Source organism: Castor canadensis, chromosome 9 (assembly GCF_047511655.1).
Source record: "Castor canadensis chromosome 9, mCasCan1.hap1v2, whole genome shotgun sequence".
Taxonomy (NCBI): Eukaryota; Metazoa; Chordata; class Mammalia; order Rodentia; family Castoridae; genus Castor; species Castor canadensis.
The window spans coordinates 146,513,238-146,526,804 of record NC_133394.1 but is presented as its reverse complement, the minus strand read 5'-3'; the positions used below and the strand labels follow the sequence as shown (position 1 = coordinate 146,526,804).

The 13,567-nt window shown below is 37.6% G+C and overlaps 1 long non-coding RNA gene across 2 annotated transcripts in view; it reads left to right on the top strand.

The window, feature by feature from the left end:
- The window catches only part of LOC141411009 (uncharacterized), a 163,641-nt gene extending 157,970 nt beyond the window's left edge, over window positions 1-5,671 (top strand). For both annotated transcript variants that reach the window (XR_012435871.1, XR_012435872.1), the window contains one exon: window positions 1,447-5,671. This is a non-coding gene — a long non-coding RNA (uncharacterized lncRNA). The remainder of the gene's footprint in view (window positions 1-1,446) is intronic.
- The last annotated feature ends 7,896 nt before the right edge of the window (window positions 5,672-13,567 follow it).

Genomic DNA, 13,567 nt, shown 5'->3' with positions numbered 1-13,567 from the left:
GATCTATAGTTTCAAGTCTTTTAAATCCTTCATCAATTCCTCTGACATGTATCAAATTTATCAGAAGCTAGATGTAAGTTGGCAGTTTTTGAGAGAAAAAGAAATAAATGGTCTACTATTAACATTACTCTTTTTGCACAAATTCTAATCTATCCCCACTATAACACTGACAAAAATAATTATAACTAGTAAATAGTAAATTTGAGTGTATACTTATGCATGTATATGTGTGTATTTGTGTTTAATTTTTGTTTCTATGCTCTCAGGAGATGACAAGTGGAAAGAAAAGGGTAAAGCAAACTTATTAGTTAACCTAGTCAATAGATAGGTCACCTATGATGTCCTGGACATCATGTTGGGTTGTTAATTCATTTTTATTTGATATTTCCCTAATTCAGGCCTCATCACTTTATTTGGAGTATGACAATAAAGACTCCTATTTTCTACTTTCATTAACTCCCCTTCTCATTAGTGAACTACTGCCAGGTGTGTTTATTCACATGAAGTATCATTTATCTATTGAAGTGCAACAAAATTACCTCTAAATTCAATGTTTAAAAACAAATTATTTCATTTGCTCACTACACCAAGTCAGGAATCCAGGCAGGTAGGGCTCAACACAAAGGCAGAGTGGATAAAGAGGTAGAACACCTGCTTGGCAAGCCTGAGACACTGAGTGTAAACCCTGGTACCACGAAAAATCCAAAGGCTCTTCTCTGCTCCATGATAATGAAACTTTCAATTTGGATGGTTCAGGACTAGCTGGGAAGGCTGGGTCTCTTTCTTTTCAAGATGTCACCTTAACTAGAAATAGAAAATCTAAGACAGCTATCCTCATGCTTGCAGTGTTGGGGCCATGTGTTACCAGGAATGCTTTAGATTCTTTCTTCTTGGTCTATCTTTCTGCCCATAAGTTCTCTCGGTAGCAGGATGGCTGAGACTTCCTCACATAGCCCATGAGTCCCCCTCCAAGCAGAGCTCAAAAATATAAGTCCTCTTAAGTCTTATATTTAGATATTCCAGAACTTCATTTCTACCATATTACATGGATTACAGAAAATCATAAGATTAGAAAGGTTAAAGTTATGGAGAAATAGATTCTACCTTTTCACAGGAGGAAAAGGATGCTCATAAAGCATCCTATTACAAAACATAACTTCTTATTCAAATATCTTCAGTGGTTGTTTATTGCTTAGATAGTAACAACAAACACCTTTGTGAGGCATTCCAGAAATTCTGTTATATGAGCTTATCTTCTTAGTCATGACTTATTTATGGAGTCTTTGTTCCAGTCAAACCATCAATTACACAGAATTTCTGTATTGTTTTAGTAGTGCTTTATCTATTCTATCAATTTTTTCATTATATGTGTGTCATACTTTAGGAGATGCCTGCTCATTGCCTTGAGGCCTCACCTCTCACACTCTTTATCCTTTCTCTCTTCAGTGTTAGGCATCTGAAACAGGCCTGTTCAATCAGAGGACACCCATCTCCATGGCTACAGCATTGTTCAAGGATGGTAATATGGCAAAATGAGGACAAAAGTCTCCTTGAAGTGTTCAACAGTTTTGGAAAGACATGTCTATATGTTCTGAGATTACACAGACATAAAAGACAAAGAAAGCTTGGAGCTGGCAGACCCATCATCAATACCACAGGATTGTAGCCTACCTTGAAGTGAAGACAACACAGTAGTAAACAGAGATGACAGATGAAGAACTGTATGAGATGGATTTGCCTCAAATATCCTTGACCCTTAGATAGTGTTGGTTATAAGAGCCAATCCATTTTCTAGGGCTAATTTGGCATACTTGTTATTTTTGAAAACCCAAAGAACCATGAATAACATGCCACTTCTTTATGTCTACCTCTTTCATCTACAGAAACACAGAACACTGAAATATTCCTCAGAATCCTCCCAATACCCACTGTCTTGGTTTGCAACCTTCTACCACTCTTCCCATTATTTCTTGACTCAGTTCTACTTTCCTAGCTTCTGACCTTCTTAATTGCATGTAAGGATGATCTTAAGGCTTTAATTTCTTAGCTCTATTCTTAGTGCTTCCCCTTGACCTGTACTTTTACTCTATTTCCAGCATTTGTAATTCCAAGCTACTTTTCAGGTCTAGTGCATTAACTCTCAAATACTAGCAGCTCCTAAATTAACCCAATAACCCTCCTCTACCTTTTCATCCCTCTCATCTCCTCTCCTCTCCTCTCTTCTCCTCTTCTCTTCTTTTCTCTCCTCTCTTCTCTTGTCCTCTCCTCTCCTCCTTTTCTTCTCTATTCTCCTCTTCTCCCCTCCTATCCCTTCTCTTCTCATCTTGTCTTCTTTTCCCCCTGTTTCCCCAGTCTGTGGAATTTTTTTATTTAATGAAGTGAACAAGTCAACTAAGTGGTTCGATCTGATTCACCCTGGAAGGTGAAATCTCAGTTAGCTAGGCTTTCATTCCTAGAGTTTTCTCATGTCTTTATTTTCCAAAATCTCATTTTGAAGCCCTTTCAATCTATGAGCTACCTCCAAATCCCTTTGAAACCCATTAATATGCATTAACAAGTATAATAAAAGTAGTTATTCAATTAGTAATTGGTGAGAAAATTATTGATAAAGAGAAAAATCATTAAAACCTGAAAGAATCTGAAGACAATCTTTTTCAGGAAAACATTTTGTTAAAGTGAGTCAGTGTATGTTTTTGTCACTTGCACAGAATACCAGCTGTTAAATCTGTACTTTAACTGATCTCAGCTAGAACTCATGTCCTTTCCAACTTAACCTCCACAACCCATAAGTTGACCTTTTATGTGGGTTTTACTTACCCAGTATCCTTGGTCTTCATTCCCTTTCCTTTCCTTCTCTGCTACTTCCCTAGTTAAGTCAGCATTACTTCTTGCCTGAACAATAGCCTTCTAATCTGTTTTTCTTGCTGTACTCTCTGCCTATCAAACCCATTCTCCCACCATTTATCATATAATTATTGGGTGACAAATAGCTTTGACAGTACTTCTACTTTGCCTCCAATTTACTTTCAATCAGATCATCCAATCCCCCAAACAAAAACAACCTGATAATCGTGTACCTATACATATAACCTTAATTTCACTTCTTTTATTAATGATTCCACATAACTCAAAGGAAATAATTTGTTGTTCTCTTCAAGACACTATGTATTCTGTCCATTTAACTGACCCCAAATGACTTTTCCCTTCCCCATATCTTGTAATCCTCTTATAGTCAAATCTTTCATATATTTAGAGACCAATCATAAATGCCTCTTCCTCCTGAAACCTTTTCAGAGAGCTAAAAGACTCATCTCTACCTATCTCAGTATACTTGGCACTTTCTGTTTCTATTATATTTAAATATGATTATATTTAGCCTTTCTCTAGACATATACATGCAAACCATGTGTCCTGTTTTTTCAGGACAACCTGAATAGGAAAAGTGAGTGATTAGAGAGGAATGGAATGCTATAGCCAGAACAAGATATTCCCTAAACTCAACTCATTAAATGTTGGAAGATAGATAGGGCGTAGTCACTGGGAGTATTTCTAAGAAGGCTTTGTATGTATGAAGACTCCTTTGAGCTTCTAACTCCATTTGTGAATTGTGTGGTCATAGCCTGGTGACCAATGTGGTCAGCTGAAAAAGTACACCCATGGCCACACACATGTATGATGGACTGCCAAGGATGAGTGACAGCAGCACCATTGTTGAATGAAGCCGAATAAAAAATGTTTCTCATTCTTAAGACTGATGCTTCTAAGACTTCTTTGTTTTCTCATGGATGACATGCCCCAAGCCTCCAAAAGGCCCTAATACCAATGCTCATGGAACTCCGTAGACAAGGCATAGAAAACTCCAGTTTAGCTGTGGATCGACTTTGCATTAATCACATGGTTTATCAATCTTTTGTTTTAACTGTAAAATCGATATAAAAGCATTAAGATGTGTTGTGATAAGAATCAAATGAGACTGTATATGTTAAATATCCTTCACAATGTGTAGCAATTTTATGAATTCAAGCTAAGTATTGCCTCACTACTGTACATATGTTCATCTCAACTTCTTTTAAAAGATATGACATGAGATGCAGAAATCTTTGACAATATGTGTCTCCTTTCCACAGGGGTTGGGTTACATAGAAGGATGACTAAATGGCTCCAACTATATCAGGATGCAATTTCCGAAACCTTTGAATGTTATCTTGTATAGAAAAAGCATTTTTGAGGATTTGGTTACATTAATGATCTTGAGACAGGGAAATTATCCTTACGGGTTCTAAGAGTGATCACAAATGTTCTTATAGTAGGTAGGCAAAGATGTTTGGCACATAGAGAAGAAGAAAAGACACTATAATGATGGACACAGATTTGAAGTGATGAGGTCACATGCTAAGAATTGCAGGCATCCAGCAGCATGTGAAAGAAGTAAGGAATATATTCTCTCCTATTGCCTTTGGAGATCATACGGTTCTACTGACTCTTTGATTTTGGCTTGGTAAAAGTGATTACATACTTCTAATCCCAAGAACAATAAGAGAATAAATTTCTGTGGTTTTAAGCCACCAAGTGGGTGACAATTTATTACAGTGACCACAGAAGACTAATGGTTCCAGAAAGTGGGGTACTATAACAAATATCTGAATGTGAAGAACTGGTCTCAAAATTGAAAATGGTATAAAGGCTGTAAACAAATTTTGATTGAGATTTGAGAAAAGAAAACCTAGATTGTATTAAACATGCTGCTGATAGGCTTATAAATAGCAAAGGTACCAATGGCAAGGGCTCAGAAGGAAGGAAAGGGAGTGTATTTTTGAAAACTGGCTAAAAAATAATTCCTGCTAAATAGGGGCAGAAAATTTTCGTAAATTGAATGGGAATCAGAACTTGTAAGCAGTGAACAACAAACTTGCATGTTTTACTGAACAACTCTTCAAGCAAAGTATTGAAGGTGAAGTCTGGTTTCTCCTTGCTACTTATAATGAAATTTGGGAGGAAGCTTTTTAAAAAAAGGAAATGAGACCTGATGACTTGAAAAACCCTCAACCTATCCATATTGTGAATGATGCTAAAATTCAGAGATTTACTGTTAGGAAGTGTGTTCAGAGAGAAAGCTTGCTTAAGCAGAATAATATATTGAAGATGGAAGATATAATAAAACATCAAGGTATCATAGAAAAAACATTCATCTGAAGGCAGTGTGAAAATATTGAAACATAGAAATTTAAAAGAGAAACCTTTTTTTGGCAGTACTAGGGTTTGATCTCAGGGCCTCACACTTACTAGGCAGATACTATACCACTTGATCCACACCCTCAGCCTGGAATTTTTTTTTTTCTGATGAGAGGGGCAATGAAGTTAGGAGGATTTGTGAGGATTGGTAAATTGATCAGTAGTAAGGAAAGCAGAGTGATGTATTTCATATCTGATGATGCTTTCTCTGTGGAATGTGGGGAAGCACTATCTGCTAAGAGAAAGAAGGTAGTTATCTAGGTAGAAAACTGTAGAAATAAGGTCAAGGTTTGAATTAATCTTTATTGGAATAATAATGGTGATGATATGATTATAAGAAGAAGAAATGCTTATAGAGGCAGCAAATATTACTTAGGCATTTATCATATATTAACACAACATTGAGCATTTTATAACTATCACATCAGCTTTACAAATTAGAACCCATTATCATTTTAAATTTTTATTATTATGTTATATTATGTATACACAGCATAATGTCATATAATACAGAATATAAGGTATTATGTGTAACACTGTATATTATATATAACATAGTAAATACATATTGTATAGATATATGTACTATATATAATTTATGTTCTATATATAATTAATATTAAAATGTTTGCTTTTACTTTATTTTTTCTTTTACAGAAGACAAAACAGGCTCAGAGGGGTTAAGTAAATTGACCAAGAATACATAACTAATACAAGGTAAATTATGAAATCAAATCATTGTCTACCTGCTCTGGAGTCTATTTTCTTAATTGTGAGATTACTCTACAGCATTAACTTAAAATCTTTTCTTTAAAATGCCCTCTCACATCAGATATGGTGACACACACTTATTATCCCAAAATTTGGAGGCTTAGATAGGAGGATTGTGAGTTCAAGGCCAGCATTACCTACCTAGTAATACTCAGTCTGAAAATAGAAATAAACCAGAAGAAAAAGCCCTCAGAAGCCCATAAAACTCTCCATCAGTACTCATCAGCACATAAAATCAACATTATTTGTCCATGTTCCCATTTCTCCCCAAAAAGTTTTCCTCTCAGCTTCATGTAACACTCCATGGCCAAATCCACCAGAAACTTCTGTCTTTACCCATTTGACATCAGGTGTTGTGTGTCACTTTTCAAGCACTTTGCTCCATCTTCTCTCATGACACCACTCTCATGGACACTGTTGCTTTTGTTAGAGCCAGGTATAGCATTTTGTTACAAGCCCATTATTAAGGCTGCTATAAAGAGAACATGGACTTGGACAACTCCAGAGCTGGTCCTCAACTCATCGGATCTCCAAACCAATTGCCTTGGGCAATTTCTTTATTCCCTATATGCTTCAATTTACTCAGTTTCAAATCAAGAAATGATCCATAAAGTCTGAATCAGCTCCCACAGTCTATAATTCTAAGTTCATAAAAAGGACATTGAGAGAGAGAAATCTTGGCTGTCTGCCTCAGGGAAAAAATAATTAAGATATCACTTTGCAAGCAGACTAAGTGAATTTCAATAGCATCATGCTTGCCTTTGCCTGGAGTTGGCTGCCTCTCCAGGCCTGGGCTTCCTATAAATTATTTAAGGACATAGGCTAATTGACATAGCTGAGGGGAGAGGGACACAAATAGTCCCAGGCTTGGGAGTGAGATCTCTGTGGGGAAGTTAATAGAAGTGGAATGGCTTAACCTTGAGGAGGGACTGCAGAAGGGAGCGATCACTCTACTGACACACTCATAAAAGACGTTGTGAAAACCAGTTTTCTTCTTAACCAACAAGGGCAGAATGAGGATTAACAAGTTGTAAGCTGTAATGGGGAATATCAAAACTAAATATCAAGGAGAATCTTGGACCTCTGGGAGCAAGTAGACAATGAAACACACTGCTAGGATAAGCCACAACGTCACTGTAATTAGAAGCATTCAAGGGAGAAAGAAGAAATAGACATATGTCACAAAAGAGGGGATTTCTGGGAAAAAATAAAAGGCAGAAGTGTAATGAACCTCAGTGACCAAAGCATAACAAGGGCTCAACTTGAATAGCCAATCACATTCTAAAGTCTAGTATGAAGACAGGATGGGGAGTGATTGAGGGCTGTTTGATGAAAAGGGACAGAGTAAAGCTGGTAGAGATGTTGAGATCAGGTTTTTTTATAGTTTTCATGAAATGAGTTCCAACCTTGCTTTGCTACCTATAAATCTGGCACAGTTTCTCTCTGAGATTCAGATTCTTGGGGTATAAAATGAGGAGCGTGATGACCAGCCCATAAAGGGTGTATGAGTATCAAATATGGCCATGTCCAGGAACCACTGAGCATAGAATCTGTGACCTGGGATATGTGGTAAATGATGCTTATGATGAAAACATGAGTTCCTATGACAGGAGGTGAAGCAGAGGGTAGGCTCCAGCCTCAGATCAATTTGGTGGCAGGTCCTCCACCTTAGAGGATGGCAATGTACAAAATGGGTAATATTAAACTGCTGGTTGTCTCCCCTACAGAGGGCTCAAGGTAAGGAGGAAGCCTCCTTGAAAGTTCATGGGGACACATATGGGAAAGGCAGAAAGATTTTCTGAACCATTTATGTGTTGGAGAGTGGCAGGTGTCAGAACTGGAAAAGGGGTTTGGTTACATGGTAACAGTAAAGATTTCTGCACGTAGCAAGTGTTGTCAGTACCCCCACAGTATCTCCTTTCAATATGCTTTTGAGTACATCTACAGCCACAGATTATAGTAAATCTCACCTCTGGTGCAAGTCTTGCCCTGGCTGCTTTAGAAAAGGGCCCTTTTGAGTGGGTTCAATGAGGCCTGTATAAAGGTAAAGCACAGACAGGCAGATGTGTTACATTCTGAAGGCAACCCTCAATCAATGCAAGGTAGCAGCCAGAACATAAATGTTCTCAGTTTCCAATTTTGGGGCAGAAACTCTGGGATACCTTGGCTTCTCAGAGGTACTAGTAGAAGGAAGTTACCACTGCCTAGAGTAGCAAGACTCCTTCTATTGACTTTCACTGATCCCCTGCCTCACTTTCCCCACAAACTCACTCCTGCTTCTGGAGTTCACTTTCCAAATAGAACATCAACATGGGTCTGATCTTTGCAATCCACAAAATGCTCTATCCCTCTCATAACAGGCAACAATGACAATAATGATAACAACAATGATCATTCATGAATCAATTATCAAATAGCATCTTTTTTTTAGTAGTTACATGATAAGTTTTGGCAGTGCTAGAGATTGAACCCAGGGCATTGCACGTACCAGGCAAACATTATACCACTGAGCTACATCCCCAGTCCCACTTGTAAAAGTTAAGCATTGCCCCTCTAAAATGTGTCAACCTCCTTACTAAAGTGGAACCCAAAATTTAAAGCCTACAATCCTCTCTTCACATATCTCTCGACCCAGGTTATATTCTGGTGCTTTAATTAGAATTTTTTTAGTTCAAACTATTGCAGTATCTCCCTTAAAGGAATTTTTCAGAGTAATTTAAACTCAGAAGCAGTAACCTATTGAATTATTCTCTACTCCCTTTGTAAATATACCTTACCTTCCTAAGAAATAGGAATGACATCAAGATACCTCTCACAGAGTACAGCGTTTATGTTCTTAGCTATATCTTGGTGTTAGCAATACACCTAGCTGCAAGGGAAGCAAGACTTTTTTTTCATATATAGTGGAGAAAAGCCAGGAGAAAGGAGCATTTAGTCAGTGAGTAACATCTCCTGTAAATGTATTAGTGACTTAAAGATTTGTAGGAGGTATAGATTTGCAAAAACATGACAGAGGCTGAGAATTTCCATATCTTGCCATTTGCAAGTCAAAGACCCAGAGAAGATGTAGTTCAAAATCTTTATAGCTAGAGAACTGACAGTAGATTTCAATCCTGATCTGAGGGCTTGGGAACTAGGAACATTTCCAAGCTCAATTAGTCCTGGTGAGAACCTTCAGCACTATCTTCCAGCTGTGTTCCTCACTGCTTCTTCTAGCATAGCAGGTTTGCTTTCATCTCCTTTAAATACCAGGTTTTTGCTTTAAGACTGTGATTAAAGAAAGGTACCTATTTATAAAAAAAACAAGCTTTTCTCTGAAGTACACAAACCAGTTATATACCCATCAACTCACTTTATCTTCACAATAATCATGAAATACTGGTGTATAATTTTGCATATGAAAGAAAAAAATAGCCAACTTGCTCAGTGGTCAGGAGCTAGCTAGTAAATGATGGGGCCGACATAGCCCAGGCCTGTGGATTCCACACTCAGGCCTTTTGGCAGGTTGGCAAGTATGAGAAGAAGTCTATAGTTTCTTGCTGATTTTTTCTTCTTTGTAAAGTCTTAAGTCAAGAAAAGATCCCTAAAAAATACATTTTATGCTCAAGAAAATCAAATTATACTTTCTAAACAATAAGCATCAGAAACATCTCTCTACTGAGGTTTAACTGTGTATGTGCACTGTGTGTGCACGTGTGCTGTGAAGCCAATAGAGTCCCTCCCCAAATTCATATATTGAAGCATTAACACACCTGACTTTAGAAAGTGACTGTATTTGGAGAAAGGATTGTGAACAAGGCAATTAAATTAAAATTAGGTAATTGGGGCAGTCCCTAATCCAATATATCAATGTCCTGATTAGAAGAGGAAAATTGGACACAGACACAAACAAAGGAAAAATTGTGTGAAGACACAGGAAGAAGATGGTTATCTCCAAGCCAAGGGAAAAGCCCTCTCAGCTCTCAGAAAGAACCAACCTTGCCAACACCTTGATCTCGAAATTCCACACTTTAGAACTATGAAAAACATATTCCTATTATTCAAGCCACCTGATCTGTGATGTCTTGTTATGGAAGCCCTATCAAACTAATACAGATAGGGTATAATATTTACCATACCAGTTTGTGGATTCATACAAATTACTTCTAATATGCTTGGCAACAAGATACATCATAATAGGGTTTTCCCATAGATCCAGGAAAGGCAAGTCACACAATTTCCAGCATTTTTTTTTCCATTTTGAATTCTGCATTTTCATATGTGTTGAAACTTCATACTTAGAAAGGCTCATATGCAACTACTTTGCTAAAGGGAACTGAATCTTTCTTTGAGGCTTGCAAACTGGGTTTCTGTGCAGACATTTGCAAGGTATTTGTCCTCTATGGACTCTAATGTTTCATCTACATAATGGGGGTTTGGAGAGAATGATCGCCCAGGCAGTGTTTTGCTGTTCTAAGAGCACTGAACTTTGAGAAAAAAAAGTATGTCCAAGTCCCGACTCTGTCACTATCTAGCTATGTGGTGTCAAAAGATTCCTTTACTTCTTTTAGTTTTTACATACTTTTTTGTAAAATGTGGATGATAACACCCAAGTTACAGCATAGCTATGAAAACATAGTGGTATAATGAATATGAAACACTGGACTCTTTGAAGAATCCCAATAAAAGTTGGCTTTGTTTTCATTTCAGCTCCAAAATGCTGTGCCTATAAGAACTTGGACTGGATCAGAGAGTATCTCAAAACACAATTTGAACTGACTTCTAAAGAGCAAGCAAAATTGCCAAGAGAGCTATTGCTCTTCCCACTTGCTCAGATGCATACATGTAGAAAAATCACTTCTGTCATCTTGCACTTTTATTTCTTACCATTTTAAAAGGCAAGAATGATTGGTTTTGGACATCACCATGACATGCCAAAACATGATGTCATTTAGTGTTGAAATCATTCATCATCTCCTCTAATATCACTTCTGCTGGCTCAGATGTTTTGGATATGTCAGAAGTGATTTTACTTAATCCAAGTTGTTAGTAACAAGCATCTCTTAATTCTGGGTCAACAGAAATCCACCCTGAAGGAGTTTAAAATGTAGCTTTAGTTGACAATTATATAACTCAAAAACCCTTCTCTAATTTTCTGCTACTGAGTGTGAAGGCAGATGAATTCAATTTTAGTTAAAGGTGCTAAGAATTATCAATAAAATATTAAGTCCCAAGAGGACTCTTAATAATCACAACCAAGCCTTTGTGATTGTCTGTTAGAGCCTAAAGCGTGTATCTGTGGGGAATCAAATTCTCTAGAACACACTGGTCCCTGAAGCAGAGATGGAAGAGATGGAGGTAGAGTTGAGTTAGCAAGTCAGGAAGAGTGAGATGTTGCTGATCCAGTCACTCAACAGATACCTGTTAAGCATCTATTAGATTTCCATCACAACGCTCTTAAGAGGAGCAAACTGTAACTCAATTCTTCTCTCTCAGGAAAATCCAATAAACTCGTTGTTGGCCAAGTATGTGATCTGCTAGAAATGAAGTTAAATGTAACAGCGTTTCCCTTCAAGAATGCATAAAGGAGAACTACAAAAATCACTTATTGTATAAATGAGTAAATAAAAAATGAAACTACTATGTGACTCAGTGAAAAAAGATAAGCATCACTGAGCCTGTTGAAGGTTCTTTAGATTCCATCAGTGATACTCAAGAATCCAGACTTCCAATTACACAGCCCTCTTCAGATCCACACCTTGACATCTTACCTCCTTTGACCAACAGCAAGAGAAAAGGGATCTGTAGAATCTCCAGGGTTCGTTACTCCACTTCAGAGAAGAAGAGAGAGAGGGAAACAAAGAAAAAACAAGAGCGTGGCAGAAGAAATTGAGAGGTATAACAGGAAGAGTTTTTGTTAATTGAACCAATCAGGTTAAGAATTTCACCTCCCTTATCTGAGAATTAAAGGAGAGCACCAGCGATAGGAAAATTTGTTAATACTTTTACTTACCTCACCTATCAGAGAAGAAGATGGAAGAGAAAATTGTTGCACCTGGCCAGTTCAAGGGCCTCCAAATGATGTTGGTGCTATAAAGGCTGGAAATTTAACCGAGAGACTGTGTTAGAAAAATCTATAACCATGGAGACATCCAACAGAAAGCCTTAAAATGATGTCACATTTTATGCCTTGTCATTTCAGGCAAAGACTACTCATTTACTCAACAAATGCTTTTGAGCACTGACTATATCCATTTACTGCCCTGGCCTTAGTGATTCACAGATAGAGACACAATCCTCAACCTTAGAACACAGCATGGAAATTGCTGTAAGGGACAGACACAGCAGGAGCCAGGGAAACACAGAAGGGATACCTTGCTATACCCAAGGATGTGAACAAAGCCTCCACTAAGAAACAATTTGTGATCTGACTCTTTGAAGCAGGAGAAAGAGATGTTGAACAAGTAGACTAAGTGGAGGGACAGATATTGACTAGAGTAAAGGAAAAGAAGCACAGAAGAAATACCAGTACCCTGTTAGCCATTTATTTATGTCTAGTGAGCCCCCAGAGTAGATGTAAGAGTAGATAATAAAGAAAACTCTGCTCTCATGAAGATATCATTGTAATTGTGGAGAAAGAGTAGCACAGACAATCAGCAAGTAAGTAAATACACTGTCATGACAGTTTTGGAAACCAGCATGCAACATAAAAAATAGAATCTGCTAATGAGATAGCTCCAGAAGACTTAGTTTATTTGGTAGGAAAGAGTAATTATGGAAAGTGTCTTTTAGCCATGGAAATTGAGTCTAAACGTTAAGCAGGATTGTGTGAGGACATAGGGAATATACTCTACAGGCAAAGAGAAAGGTGACAGAAAACATTCAGAAACTAGAAATTGACTTGGAAGATTCCAGAAATAAACAGGAAGCCCACATGCCTGGAGTTTGTAAGGGGTCAGGTTTAAGGAAAGATGATCAGAAAGATAGGAAGTGGCTAGGCCATATAAAACCTAAAATGTTTGCTACTTAGGCATAGAGAAGTTGGAGTAGTTGTCAACAAGGCAGGCATAAAGAGCTAAATGTGTCCACTATGGAATTAAGACTTTCACTGGTGAAATGGTTAATTTTATATGTCAACCTAACTGAGCAAGGGGATGCCCAGATAGCTGGACATTATTACTTGGTATGTCAGTGAGAGAGTTTCATGAAAGATTAGGCTTTGAATTAGCAAGCTGAGTAAAGCAAATGGTCCTCCCCAAGATGAGCAGTATTATCTTACTCACAGAGGATGGAGACAAAACAAAAAATCAGAGTCAGGGTGCATTTATCATCCCTCTGCCTGCTTGAGAAAGGACATTGACCTCCTTTCCTCAACACTCCTGGTTCATGGCCCTTCAGATGTGGACTGGAATCTGTATCATTGGTTCTTCAACTCTCTGGCCTTTGAGTTACACCACTGGTCTTCTGGCAGGTGATAAGACTTCTCAACCTCCAAAATCATGTGAGTTATTGCCTTATAATAAATATCCTTACACATTTGACAAGAGAGGGTGGAATAGAGTAGAAGATGTACATAAATATTGGT